Below are 15,699 nucleotides of genomic sequence, written 5' to 3'. Positions count from 1 at the left end.
AGGTAAACCACAAGGATGACCCCAGCTTAGACTTCCTAGCAATAGTGGAGAGGGTGCATGAACTGGGAAGAGGAGTTGTAGGAGCCAAGGGGGTCAAGATCATGACAAGGGAACCCACAGAGACAACTGACCTGAACTCCTGGGATCTCATGGACTCTGGATCAAACGTTAAGGAGCTTGCATGAGACCTACCTAGGCCCTCTTCATGTGTGTGACAGTTGTGTAGCTTGGTCTGTTTGTAAGGCTCCTAAGAGTGAGATCAGGACCTGTTCCTGGCTCTTAGCTGGCTTTTGGGAACCTGTTCCCCAGGCTGGATTACCTCCCCCAGCCTTGATGCAGGGGGAGGAGCTTGGTCCTGCCCTAGCTTTGTGCCATGCCTTGTTCAAGCCCATGGAAGGCCTGACTCTTTCTGAATGGCGATGGAGGAGGAGTGGATGGGGAGGTAGGTAGATGGGAAGAGGGTTAGGGTGAGATGAGGGGAAGGGGAGGAGAGGAAGGAGGGGAAAGTGTGGTCCTTATGTAAGATAAATGAAAAAAATTAATTAAATTAAAAAAATAGTTTTACCCAGAGGTATACATGGGAGAGCTTGTGTTGCAAAGATAATTATATTCTGAGTGACTGTAATGATAAAGACAACACTGTTTGCATTACAACTGAATATAAAAATCTCAAGATAAAAAAATACAAACTCCTTTCAAAACTCCAGGATAAGAGAGAAGGGGTGGCCATGGTAGCTGCCCGGCAGCAAAGGTGGCTGAGACCGAGCCTGTCCTCTGCTTTGAATGAGCCCAGCTAGGACTGAGCCGCCTAGGGGGAGCTGGAGGCAGCATCAGCAGTGTGAGTGTGGGGCCTCCTGGAGCCTCAGCGGGCAAGCAGGGAGGGGGAGGGGCAGGTGTGGGTTCCCCCCACCATGGCTGTCACTCAGTTTGGGTTCTTTAAAGTTTGTACCTGCCTAGCAACCCTGTTCTCCTTCCCAGAGAGATCAATATGCAGATCTGACATCGGAAGGAAATTAGCTGGAGATCAAAATAGCTTTGCCCACCACAGCTGATTATTCCTCTGTCCCTAAGCAGACAGATGTGGAGGAGTGGACTTCCTGGGATGAAGATGCACCCACAAGTGTGAAGACTGAAGGAGGGAATGGGACTGCGGCAACACAACAAAGCTCTCTGGAGCAACTGGAACCTGTTTCAGGGACATGACACCAGCTATGAGGAAAACTCAGAAAACCGTCGTTAAGAAGAGGGAGGCAGTGGATTTCGGTATCCCAAATGATAGCACAGGTTTTTTCCAAGAGATTGCCTTTTATCCTTCAATCTTCATAACTGGATAACTTAGACACCTGGCAAGAAAATACTGGTGCATGGGAAGAGGAAGAAGATGCAGCCTGGCAAGCAGAAGTTCTGAGGCAGCAGAGAAAAGAGAAAACTGCAGCAGAGAAAAGAGAACAGCAGCACAGAAAAGAAAGAAGATGGAGAAGGAAGCTCAGTGTCTGGTGAAGAAGAAGCAAAACAAAAACAGTGTGAAATTTCCTAACACATACTTGGCTGTCACATCCTAGTGCCAATAAGAGAAGTCTGGGTCCTCAGCCTACAGGACAAGAATTTGTATAGACTGGATAGAATTTTCAGAATACAAATGCAATGTTTGATCTTAATGTATTTATCCAGCCATCCAAGATGTCAGGAATCTCCCACAATGCCTTGAGCTGTTAATAATCAAGACTCAAAACACAAGAATAATGAAACAATTATTTTCTTCAACATGATCCAAATTGTCAAGACAATTGTTTGCTGTAGAGAAGTTATTTCAAGTGGAATAAACCAGATCAGCACCTCCCCAGCTAGTGTTTCTAGCTGAATTAATTGGGTGAAAGCCAAAAAACAACAACCATCTCCAGGATGAGTTCAACACAAACCTGACAAAGAACATTCCAGAGGCTTCCCAGTTAGATTCTGCATTGCATAAATCCTGAAAATTTTGCAGATTATCTTCACTGAGATGTGACGAATGTGAGTGCAAACCGCTGCTCTTCACTCAGACCATGGTGACCTGGTGTGAACCACCAGTCTCTTAATAACACCAAAGCCTAGAGTGAGGTTTACCATTCCTTTCTTACTGTGTTACCACAGCCAGTTGATTAGTCTCTATTTGCTCCTGTGTCAAGGTCTGGAGAATGTCAATGATGACAGGAATTATATAGAGTGGCGCGCTTAGTTTGAAATAATTTACCATTTGTTAAGCTTCTAGGATAGAGTTCGGCACATGCAAACAAGGTGTGACATACAAAGTAATCTTCCGTGGTGAAAACTTTTAGCAATTTTTTTCCAATACAGGGTCTCACTGTGAAGCTCTGTCTATTCTAGAATTCACTATGTAGACCAGGCTGTTCTTAAACTCATGGAGATCAGCCTGCCTTTGCCTCCCAAGTGCTGGGATTAAAGATGTGCACCACCATGCCCAGCTGCAACTATCCATTTTTAAGAGATTAAGTCTCCATTCCATATTCTGTCACTGATGATTGATATGACATAATTTCTCCCTTTTGTAACTATGTCCTACTTTCATGGATGACCTCTGTTTCTTGGTATTAGGAACCACTTGACAACATGTCATGCATTTTATCCATTGTTACATGATTCAATTTCAGTTGGAACTAAATGATGGAGGAGGCCATCTACTCTTTAACTCTATGCATTTTGTATGTGTTTATACAGTAGTGGCTCTTCTTCCTCCAGTCTTTTTCTGTTATTTATTTATTTTTTTTGCAATGATTCTCTTTAAAAATAATTGCCTTGCTCCAGGAATGGGAAAGGTTTATGATCTCCTGGGTAAACTGGGAGTTAAAAATAGAGGGGAGGAGATGGGAGGTGGGTACACGAGGACTCGAGATGGCTAAGTTGGGGGAAAGATGGGAAGGGAAAGCAATGAAAGAGATCTCTTGACAGAAAGTACCATTAAGGGGATGTGGAGAAATCTGCAGCTAGGGAAAATCTCAGGATCTTACAAGCCTGTCCCCAGCTAAGACTCATAGCAATGGTGGAGAGGGCGCTTGAACTAACCTTCCCCTACACTCAGCTTGGTGTGTACTCTAATTGTCATCATAGAACCTACATCTAGTGACTGATGGAAGCAGATGCAGAGACCCACAGCCAACACTTGGCCAAGATCCTGGAGATGAGTTGAAGAGAGGAAGGAAGGATTATAGGAGCTGTTGAGGGAGCCTCTCTAATGACAACTGGGCTAGGCACCAGTTTATGAGTATAGTAGAATGTCATTAGGAATCATTTCATTGACTTCATTTTTCACCTATTAGTGAGGATCTATCTACCCTAGGTCTCTGGGCTATCTAGTTTCCAGTTCCTGGTATCCAAGTGGTTGCTGGCCATCCAGGCAGTGTCAGGCATGGGCTTCAACAAACTGACTGAGAAAGAAATCAGGTAAGCAACACCCTTTACAATAGCCAAACAAGCTTGTACCCGTCAGTGACTACCAGCCCTAAAAGAGCATTAATCCTGGAGAGCTGTCTGGGTGGTGAGCTTTAGGCAGTGACCTTCTGTATCTTAGTGAGCTCTGCATGCATTACCTCTCTAGGAGGACTTTGATCTAGGTGTCTGAGAGCCAATAAAACCTGTAGGGTTGCCTTTGTGGCCACCCGCTGTTGGTGAACCTGTTGCAGAAGACATATGAATAGGAGAAGGATTAGTCAAATATTCAGTCTCAAGGACATTGGTAGGACCCTAGTCATATTTATTGTGCTAATTGAAGTCTTTCTGGTGATACATTAGTGACCCTGTAGGTGGTGAAGCAATTGCTTGATATCTAGGGTCAAGTGCCAGTAATGACATAATCCTTACTAATGCCACAGTAGTGGGGCAAATCATATATTACCCCTCTGAAGCTTCTTCTTTGATGAACGTCTCTTGCTCTGCTGCCGGATGCACATCTCTGGAGGGTATCCACATCAGCATGGTGATATTCTGGGGAAAAATGCAAGCATACTCTTGCCCCCAGGTTAATAGGGGAGTAGGGTGTTGCCATTAAAGGGTGATGGGATCCCTCCAATGTACCAAGGGCAATGGTGTCTCCCCAGGCAGGTAAATAAGCATGTTGTCCAATTTGGGCTTGTGTGACAGGGTTAATATATAGTCCTCAGCCCATTAGCATCTCAAGAGAAACTGTGATGTTGTACTCTATATTAAGACAAGCCCGAGCCTTAACCCTGTCATCATAGGCAGCTCACCAATTAAGGAAGACCAAAGGCTCTAACAGAGCCTTCATCAAATAGTGCCAGTCATAATAAGTCTATAAATGTATTGCCCATTGCCGTAGGACTTGCTCAAAACACAGCAAGTCAGTATCTGATTCATTAGCAGCCTTACAGACCAAAGACAGGTCTGCAAGAGGAGCAGGTATTCAAGGCTGGTTGGCCATGTTGGGGGCCCACATTAACTGGAAATGCCATGGTGGGCATGTGCAGCGTGCAGCGCCATAGATGGAACAGGCTGGGAGGTATGCAGAGCAGCTGGCTCGGCAGGCAGACATCCAGCCAAATCACTCTGTGGATACTGCAGTGGGGGGGGGTAGCCGCTCAAGGCAGGGGGGGAGCAGAGAGAGGGGCTGCTGGTGTAGGCTTGGGTGCTGCCGCAATCATTTCCTCTCTCTTTCCATCCCTTTCCTTCACTTTACGCCTATTCTCATCCATTTCCTTGTCAGCAGAGGCAGAGGAAATATCTGTCATGGATGGAATGAAGGTGATAGACAAATTGGTGTTACATTGTTCCTGGAAGTGCTTAGACAAATTGGTGTTACATTGTTCCTGGAAGTGCTTATTGTGGGCCTTAATGACCTCCTCAGTAGAGGAGAACTTTAGGCCAGCGATTATAGCCAACAAAATGGGCATGAAAAACAACTGGAAGGTTATTCCTGAGGCCACTTCCCTTTTTCTGGCCAGGAACAGAACTCTCATCCAAAGATCAGGTTCCCACATATTCTCTGAAGAGATCCATGGAGCAAGCACTACCAACTACTGATCCATCTCTCCAGTCATCACAACCCACAAGCACATGCATGCACTCATGAACACACACACACACACACACACACACACACACACACACACACGCACAAACAAAACTAAAAATAGTCAGACTGTGGCTCCATTTCCTGAGGGTCCAGCCCTCATATGGAAATGCCAGGCGAGCCTGAACAAAAGTATGTGCTACCCTACCATACAGACAGATTCACAAACAAGACAAACAACAAGAAGAAAGGGGGTGTGTGTGTCCCAGCATTTACTTGCTGAAGGGACCAAAAGCTCGCAATGTAGAGGTCCTGCTCACGGAAACACACCACTCAAGGGGTGCACAACCGGCACTGCATGTGAGGAAAGGGAGACAAACAGGTCCCTGTTCAGGTGCCAGATGTGGCCGGGTCCTGTGCTGTTGTTCCCTTTCGGGGAGGGGGCCAAGTAGACACAGAGTCAATGACACAGACTCCGGGAGAATGTTGAAACAACAAGTTCAGTTTATTCAGGAAGAGGCAAGCCTTATATACCTTTCACTCCACCCTGCGGGGAGGTCTGACTTCTACAGTCAAGCAGGTGTGATGGGAACTGCTCTACAGGGTCTAGAGCAGTGGTTCTCAACCTTTCTAATGCTGCGACCCTTTAATACACTTCCTCGTGTTGTGGTGACCCCCAACCATAACATTATTTTTGTTACTACTTCATAACTGTAGTTTTGCTACTGTTATGAATCATAATGTTAAATATTTGGAGATGGAGGCTCGTGTAAGGGGTCGCAGCCCACAGGCTGAGAACCACTGGTCTAGATTGTGTTAGATTTGGTGACCTTTTGTTTTTTGTCCCATCCTCTCAGGTGCTAATCTTGGAAGCTGTGATAGAAGCAATATCTTTCATGAACTGGGTTGAAAAGCAACCTTTGAGATTTTTTGGCAGATAAATCCAAAGAGGCTCCAAAAGTGGGTCCCTCAGAAGATGGGAAATAGTTCTTGCTCCATTGTATCAAAGGACCACAGAGGAAAATACCCTCCATGGATAAATCCTAAAACTCACTGTCTTGAAATTTTCAATGCAATACCTCTCACTTCGTAGGGGATAAGAGATAGTTTGTTCTGGGGCCATATATGTGTGACCATAGTCAGTATTCACTGATTTAAGTTACCCCAAATTACAGGTTCCCATGTGGCAAAAATTTCATGAAATTTTTATGACAACAGAACAAAAAAGTTACAAATCAAGAGGCACTTTTCAAGTACATTGGTGGAGACATCAGGTAGGCAGGGTACAGTAAATTGTGGAACTCTTTCCTGTGGCCTCAGATGCTATCTGATGATGTCAGTCTTTTGTATGGTAGTAGCTTGAAGTCTGCTAATATGTTCCAAAAGGTTTTACTGCTTAGTCATAAGATTGTTTTTTTTTTTTTTAGGTACAGAATATGCAAATAATCCCTGTTAGGGAGGCTGTAGGTAGACCAAGATAAGTTGTAATTAACTCTGGACCTATAACATGGCATTCTATTCACAGTCATTGAAATTATCAGTTGATCACAACTGCAGAAGCTTTGTTGTAAAGTGTGGTTCTTTGTAGGATTACATTTGCAGCAGTAAGTCTCAAATGAGGTACTGAAGTGACCAAGGTAACAGTATCTTGTCCTCATCTTGCCCTAATTCCAATTTGACTTAATGCCTCCTTTTAGCCCCTAAAATCTCTGAGCAGTTACAGCTGCCTTGGCAGCACATTTGAGGCTTTCCATGACCCTGACCACAGTGGCTCAGATGTATAACCAAAACAAATGTTACCTGATTCCCCTGATCTACACCCAGCAATAATGTCATTGTATTATTTTCCTCTGTAAGCCATGCACCCCTGAGCTTCCATGCCAAGAGTTCTTTTTTTTTCCCAGATTTTTTTTATTAAGAAAATTTTTTTCATTTCATTTTACACACCAATCAAAGATCCCCCTCTTCTCTCCTCCCACCTCCCAGCCTCCCCCCAACTCCCTCACTCCCTCCCTACAAGAAGGCAAGGCCTCCCATGGGGAGGCACATCCAATAGAGGCAGGTCCAAGCCCCTCCCCATGCATCAAGGCTGTGCCAGATGTCCCATCATAGGTACTGGGTTCCAAATAGCCCGCTCATGCACCAGGCATGGATTCTGATCCTACCGCCAGGGCCCACTCCTCACAAGCATAGCAAGCTACACAATTGTCTTGCCATGCAGAGGGCCTAGTCCAGTCCCATGCAGGCTCCACAGCCATTGATCCAACTTTCATGAGTTCCCACTAGTTTGGTTTGGTCATTTCTGCAAGTCTCCCCATCATGAACTTGATAGACTTGCTCATAGAATCCCTCTTCTCTCTCTCTGACTGGACTCCTGGAACTCTGTCTGGTGTTTCCATGCCAATAGTTTTTTAAGGCATGAGTCTGCTCTTAGTTGTTGGCTAATAAAGGACTTTAATTTGTCTTTATAGGCATGATGATATGTAAATTTATGGCCTGAACTAGAAGAGTATCTTTCATCTGTAAGATATTATAACTTGGTTAGGTAAGGGTGTTTAGGTGAATGATTCTAAAAATAAAGGACACCAAGGACATCTCCATGTTTGGAAGTTCTTATCACACATAGATTTTCTTTACTTAGGTGACCCACATGAAAAAGCTTACAAGCTTATTATATAGTGCTTACTTTGAAAATTTAATTAACTAGCTAGTTTATTTTGTGTGTGTGTATGTGTGCTCATGCACGTGGGTTGTTAATGTAACCAACCGTCTTATTAAGTAAGAAACACAGAAACAATGTAAAAGAAAAAGCCAAGAGGTCAGAGCTCAGAGCTAAAATCTCACCCTTCCTCCTGCTGTGTCCCAGCTTCTCGAAAAAAAGCTATTTCCTGTGTGTAAGTCGTTTTTCTAGTCATTCTGCCTTCTCATTGGTTGTAAACCCAAACACGTGACTGCCTCGTCACTGTCTGAATGTACAGCCCCCTAGGTCTTAAAGGCATATGTCTCCAATGCTGGCTGTATCCCTGAACACACAGAGATCTATAGGATTAAAGGCGTGTGCCACCACCGCCACACTCTGTCTATGGCTCTAATAGCTCTGATCCCCAGGCAACTTTATTTATTAACATACAATCAAAATCACATTTCAGTACAATTAGAATACCACCACATTTCCCCTTTTCTATTTCAATAAAAAGAAAAAAAAGCAAAAGGTTATAACTAACAAAAGAAAAACTATATACAAAAGTACAATAACTATATACAATATATACAAGTAATAAATACCTAAAGAGGTATTTGACAAATCAGAGAAAATAATTCCATTATCTATCCTATTTTGGTAAATCCAAGATGTATCTAATGCACTTTCTATCCTAATTAATTTTCAACTATAACTAACTAATCTTCAACTATAACTAACTAATCTTCAACTCCCTCAGAGACCCAAGAAGGGAATAATATTAGCGAACAAAAATAAAAACAGGAAGTGCACAAAAGCAACTTCCAAAAAATTTGTGAGTTGACAGAAACAGCCAGCTGCCTGGGCAGTCACCTGAGGTTTCTCCGCAGTGTTGGGGCATCATCTTCAGCCTATAGGCTTAGTGTATCTGACAGACTCATTTGTGAAGTAGGATGTACACAAGGTCAACAATTCAACCTCACATTGGGTGAGAGCAGTCCGTGTACCAGAAACACCTGAATTCCACTAGTGTCCTGTCATGATTCAGGATTTTAAATTCTGGAAATTGTTGACAGTTTTTTAATTCAGCTGTTCATTCTTCTTGGCTGTGTATATATGGCTTCATCTCAGCATCCCCTTCTTCTCCACATCCCTCTATTAAATGCCAGTCTACTTTCAAGAGGCATGAGCTTTCAGCTGCTGTTCCATTGCACAACAGAAGCCATCGGCCCTCTGCCTGTTAAGCTGCCTTCGAAGAAAAGGGCACCGTACCTTTTCCGGATGTGAAGGCCACTTCAGGGATGGGGCCATATTGTCCTGGCCTCAGGAGATGCCTTTTGATAAAGCCATAACCACACTTGTTTTGGCAAGAATCAGTAATCCCTTGTTTCATGTTCTGTCTGTCCATTTTGTCCTGTTGATTTGAGGATACTTTGTTGTCCAGTGGCTAACTTTTGCCACAATGAAAGTTGACTCCGTATACAGTTTCTTCAATGCCCATATTTTCTCTGAAGTAGATTGGTACTGCCAGGAGCCGACATGTCTCAAAAAAGAAAAATTTTCTAAGTTATTAAAACATTTTAAATGCCATATTCTGTAGATCTCTGAAGGGTTTGAAGATGACCTGTCTAAAACATCTCTGCTCAATTTTTAAAACATATCTAATATGACTACAAGTTCTATTGTAATGTCTAACAGCTAACTTTCATTTCTTTATATCTTAATAGTTGGTAATAATAACATTCAAGGATCAGAAATTTGCATTACATTGTTAAATGAATGGTATAAATACAATTAGAAATATACATATAGCATTTTCTAACAATATCAATTTCAAATTTGTTTACAATATAAAACAATCCAATCCAATGTAAATTATTTAAAATTAGTAATTGTCTATTTCTTTTCCTTTCTTTCTCTCTCTCTTTCTTTCTTTCTTTCTCTCTCTCTCTCTCTCTCTTTCTTTCTTTCTCTCTCTCTCTCTCTCTCTCTCTTTCTCTCTCTCTCTCTCTTTCTTTCTTTTTTTTAATAAGAACCTTAAATCTAATCTCCTTTGCTTAGCCTTTTTCCTAACCCTTGACAATAAACTTGTAACCAACCCCCCTAAACACTGAAAATTATCCCAGACCCAAAACCCATTAAAAAGACCAAAAAACCACCTGCCCCACACCACCTCTTTGGGAATGTGGGTGTCGTATTCTTAAAGTTGCTTCCTGCTGGGTATGGGCAACGTTTTCTTTATCCTGAAAGAAAAATTTTAGGTTAATTGTCAAATTCTAGGAAAGGTAACTATATCCTTCATTATCCAGTCTGTGTATAATGCCAAAGTTCAGGGTTTATCTCAAGTCCTTATTCAAGTAGTCTTTGAGACAGGATCATCTCAGCTAGTTATCTCAAAATTGCTCTGAGCACCTTGTAGTTCAAAGCTGATCTGTGGATGATGTTTGTCAGCTTAATGATATTATTATTGTCCACGTGGAATTGTTGTTGTGGGGCCCCATCTTCTTCCTGAAGACTTCAGTTGATGTTAGGCCTGGCTGTGATTTCCTGCAGAAAACTGATAAGAGACTCGAACACAAAGACATATATATGCAGGTAATTGAAGCCTTTTTTTTTCTAGAATTGGTTTGTACTCTATATGACCATTCATATCTTAACAAAGTTTAAAATGTATATATATCTATATATCTATATCTCCTAAAAGACAAAAACAAAAACCTTTCCCCAAGACTAATTTTGGGGATGTTTCCTTTTGGCAAGTTATTATCTGATTAAATGAAAAGGCATGTGTTATTGATACAAGTTAGTTTAAATGGGATGTTCATGCTGGTTGATGAACTATCACCTCCTCTAATTAAGAGGCCTCTCTTGTTCAAATCGAACCTTTATCAATTTTGATGGTACCCACAGCTTATCTTCTCCTGTAGAAACAAAAGCAAAACCTCGTCCCCAATGTAATACATACCCTGGTTTCCATTCTGAGGTCAGCACACCCTTAAAGTATATAGGCTGATTTAATTCTGTAGTTTTTTCTATTATCCAGTGTCTCTCTGCAGCTGTTGTTCCTTTCTCATTGGCATTCAGAAAATTCAAAGTTAGAAGAGCATTATGCAGTCTATTTCTAAGGGTTTTTGTTACCCATTTCTGTTTATTTAGCATATCCTTTAGAGTTCTGTTTGATCTTTCTATAACTGCTTGACCTGTAGGATTATGTGGTATGCCTGTAATATGCTTTATATTGTAATAAGCAAAAAACTGTTTCATTTTAACAGAGACATATGATGGAGCATTGTCAGTTTTGATTTGTGCAGGTATACCCATGATGGCCATAACTTCTAGCAAATGAGTGATTACAGAATCAGCTTTTTCAGAACTCAAAGCAGTTGCCCATTGAAATCCTCAATAAGTATCGATAGTGTGGTGTACATATTTCAATTTTCCAAATTCTGCAAAGTGAAACACGTCCATCTGCCAGATTTCATTTCTCTGAGTACCCTTTGGGTTACATCCTGCTGGTAATGGCATTTGATTGTAGAAGGAACAAGTAGGACATTTCTTTACTATTTCTTTGGCTTGTTGCCAGGTTATGGAAAAATCCTTTTTTAAACCTTTACTATTAACATGATGTTTTTTATGAAATTCTGAGGCCTCCAGCACATTTCCTATCAATAATTTATCAATCTCATCATTGCCTTGTGATAGAGGGCCTGGCAGACCAGTATGGGATCGAATGTGAGTTATATATAAAGGATGATTCCTTTTCCTGATTGTATCTTGTACTTGAATAAATAGTGAAGTTAATTCTGAAGCATCAGGGATAAATTCTGCAGTCTCAATATGTAACACCACTCTTGCAGCATACTGAGAGTCAGTTAGTATGTTGAGAGGTTCTGAAAAATCCATTAATACCAACAGAATAGCATACAATTCTGATTTTTGAACTGAATTATACGGACTTTGAACCACTTTATTTAAATTTTCTGATTTGTAACCTGCCTTTCCTTCTTTGTTGGCATCTGTATAAAATGTACGAACTCCAGATATGGGTTTTTGCCGTACAATTCGAGGCAAGATCCAATCAGCTCTCTTTATAAGATCAATTCTATTGCTTTTGGGATATTTGCTGTTAATTTCTCCCAAAAAATTACTACAAGCTCTTTGCCAAGGTTCACTTTCTGTCCATAATTTTTCAATGTCCTCCTTAGTTAATGGTATGACAATTTCTGCTGGGTCTATGCCTGCTAATTGACGAAGTCTCAATTTTCCTTTGTAAATCAAGTCAGAGATTTTTTCCACATAAGTTTTTAATTTTTTATTTGGTTTATTTGGTAAAAATATCCATTCCAATATAATATCTTCCCTCTGCATTAATATTCCAGTAGGAGAACGCCTAGAAGGTAAAATAACCAAAATGCAATCCAGCTTTGGATCAATATGATCCATGTGTCCTTCATGCACTTTCTTTTCTACCAAGGCCAATTCTTTCTCAGCTTCAGGTGATAATTCTCATGGACTATTTAAGTCCTTGTCACCTTCTAAGGTTTTGAACAAATTAGTTTATCATTTTTTACCCCAACAATAGTTCGTAGATGAGAAATGTCTCCAAATAATCTTTGAAAGTCATTAAGAGTCTGTAGTCTATCTCTCCTAATTTGCACCTTTTGGGGTCTAATTTTTTGTAGCTCTATTTTATATCCTAAATAATTAATAGAATCTCCTTTTTGTATTTTTTTCAGGAGCAATTTGTAATCCCCAGCAAGGCAAAATTTTCTTTACTTCTTCAAACATTCTTTCTAAAGTATCTGCATTTGAGTCAGCTAGTAAAATATCATCCATATAATGATAAATTATAGATTTAGGGAATTTTTTACGTATCACTTCCAATGGCTGTTGTACAAAATATTGACACAGAGTTGGGCTATTCAACATTCCCTGTGGGAGGACCCTCCATTGAAATCTTTTAACCGGTTGAGAATTATTATAAGTAGGTACTGTAAAAGCAAATCTTTCTCTGTCTTTTTCTTGTAAAGGTATTGAAAAAAAAAACAGTCTTTTAAATCAATAAGTATGAGAGGCCATCCTTTTGGTAACAGAGTAGGCAAAGGAATTCCAGATTGTAGAGAGCCCATTGGCTGAATTACTTTGTTAATTGTTCTAAGGTCTGTTACCATTCTCCATTTACCAGATTTCTTTTTAATAACAAATACAGGAGAATTCCAAGGGCTGGTTGACTGTTCAATATGCTGAGCATTTAACTGTTCTTCTACCAGCTCTTCTAAAGCCTAGAGTTTCTCTGTTGTTAAAGGCCATTGCTGAACCCATACAGGCTTGTCTGTTAACCATTTTAAAGGTAGAGCTGTTGGTGTCTTTGGAAGATCATCAGTTGTTGTGCCCTGTTCTTGTATAATATGGATGGCTGGTGACCACTCATTAGAACAATATCTTCTAATATTTCTCTCAGTAACATGTGCTAGTTTATGATTTGTTTCTGAGATTGGAGGGATGTTAATCTGAGTATTTCATTGTTGCAACAAGTCTCGACCCCACAGGTTCATAGTTATGTTAGCCACATATGGTTTTAATTTTCCTCTCTGTCCTTCTGGACCTATACATTCGAGCCATCTTGCACTCTGTTTCACCTGAGATAATGTCCCAATTCCTAACAGTTGAACGTTTACCTCCTGAAGAGGCCAAATTGGATGCCAAAATTCTGGTGCAATTATGGTAACGTCCGCACCTGTGTCTACCAGACAAGACAACAAAACACCATTTTTTTTATTGTTAATTTTGGTCTTTGTTCATTAATAGAAGTTTGCCAAAAAATTTTCTTTATGTTTTCTCCTGAATTTTCTATTCTCTCTGTTTCATCATCCTGACCAGCATGATTTATTCCAATAGGCATTTGGTTATTTAATCGCTCAGAGCAGGGATTTCCTCTATGGCTGCAGGAAAGGTTTGAACTGGATTTGCAATGGGGGCCTGCGCGAGGCCCCTCTTGGAGTTTCCCGAAGACTGAGGCAAAGGATTACCCTGTCTGTCCTTTGTTGATCTACATTCGTTGGTCCAGTGTTTTCCCTTACCACACCTGCATACTCCAGAAGGAAGGGGCATTCTGTTGCCATTGTTCCTTGAAGAAACATTGTTTCTCGGAATGACCTGTCTACAGTCCCTTTTCAAATTTTCTTGCTTTTCACATCCAAAACATCTAACACTTCTCAAACCTTTTGAAATTACTTCTCCTACCCACGTATCATCATGCTCATCAGCCTCAACATTAATTGTTTCTCTAATCCAATCTTCCAAAGGTGCAGATCTTGCCCTTAATGGCCTGATTATTCTTTTGCATGCTGTATTCGCATTCTCAAAGGCCAAAGATTCAATTATTTCCTTACCAGCTTCTGAATCCAAGACCATTCTCTTTACTGCTAAAGCCAGTCTTTGTAAAAAATCTGTAAAAGACTCTTTTGGGCCTTTCATCACCTTTGTAAATGACTCAGATTTTTTTTCCTCATTTCTCAACTCTGTCCCATGCATTCAAGGCTGCCGTTCGACATAAAATTAGGGTTTGGACATCATATAAATATTGTGTTTGTACTGAAGCATATTGGCCTTCTCCAATAAGCTGATCCTGGCAAACTTGTATTCCTTTATCCCTCCATTGTTTTTCTATGTTTTTAGCCTCCTCCTTAAACCAGGTCAGAAATTGAAGTCTCTGGCTGGGTTCCAGAACAGCTTGTGCAAGATCTCTCCAGTCCTATTATATGTTGACCAAGAGTTTAACATTTGCTTTACATATGGGAAATGCATGCCATAAGATACTATTACTTCCTTAAACCTTTTTAAATCCAACAGTTCAATTGGAGCCCAAATATTTTGTGTAGCCATTTGATCAGGCATCTGCTGTATGGTAACAGGATAAATTAAGGGTGACTGTGTGAAAACAGGCTTTCTTTCTATAAACTTATGATCCAGAGTTGAAACAACTTCACTGTTAATTTCTTCTGTCTGAATTTTTACAGGTTTAACAAGTTCTTCTAAAGCTGTTATCCTGGCACTTAAATTGACTATCTTTTTAAATATTAAAATGAGGATTAGCATAGTGATAAAGTGCATAATTCCACCAATACTAATATTATATAGTTGTTCCATTGTCAGACTGCCTAAAATTTCGAACAAAAAACAATTTTCTTCCAGTGTACACATAAAACCCATTTTTTTTAAATGTGGAAAAAAAAATCTCTTTTAGATAGTTTCCTTTAAAATATCTGATATGTTATGACTTACCAAATCTGTCTAGAACAGTAGAAATCCGAGGGGATTTTCAAAACAGCCACCTAGTGTCCGAGGTGTAAATCCAGAGAGAGGCGAGAGAGAGAGAGAGAGAGAGAGAGAGAGAGAGAGAGAGAGAGAGAGAGAGAGAAAGAGAAAGAGAGAGAGAGAACGCACAAGAAAGCGTAGCCGGCTAAAGCTTAAATCCAGCCACGTGTTCCCTCTTGTGCCGAGTCAAGGCTTGGGTCTGGCTTCCTTAAGCTCCAACCACGTGCGTTGGCTTTACAGGCAGGGCCCTGTTTGGCAGGGCAGGTCTGAGTTGTTTGTAACACCTGTAACACCAGCTTTAAGCAAGCAGCTCACAGTTAGTCCAGTCTGAGGTCAAGCAGACCTAGACCCGGGCTAGGAAGCCGCTGCTCGGACTAGGAAGCCGACCGCCACCTCCTGCCGCCTGCTGCCGCCTGCCGCCCTCGTGGGAAAGCGGACCTGCCGCCAAGCCAAGCGGTTTTTAATGGATTCTTGTCACGTTGGGAGCCAGATGTTAATGTAACCAACCGTCTTATTAAATAAGAAACACAGAAACAATGTAAAAGAGAAAGCCGAGAGGTCAGAGCTCAGAGCTAAAATCTCACCCTTCCTCCTGCTGTGTCCCAGCTTTTTGGAAAAAAAAAGCTATTTCCTGTGTGTAAGTCGTTTTTCTAGTCATTCTGCCTTCTCATTGGTTGTA

At 41.0% G+C, this 15,699-nt stretch overlaps 1 pseudogene; it reads left to right on the top strand.

Moving 5' to 3' along the window:
* The first annotated feature begins 911 nt into the window (after positions 1–911).
* Positions 912–2,456, top strand: LOC102916033 (receptor-binding cancer antigen expressed on SiSo cells pseudogene; annotated as a pseudogene).
* Positions 2,457–15,699: the final 13,243 nt, after the last annotated feature.

Source organism: Peromyscus maniculatus, chromosome 10 (genome assembly GCF_049852395.1).
Source record: "Peromyscus maniculatus bairdii isolate BWxNUB_F1_BW_parent chromosome 10, HU_Pman_BW_mat_3.1, whole genome shotgun sequence".
Lineage (NCBI taxonomy): Eukaryota > Metazoa > Chordata > Mammalia > Rodentia > Cricetidae > Peromyscus > Peromyscus maniculatus.
Note: the sequence above shows the minus strand (reverse complement) of the source record. Positions and strands in the feature narration are given on the sequence as shown.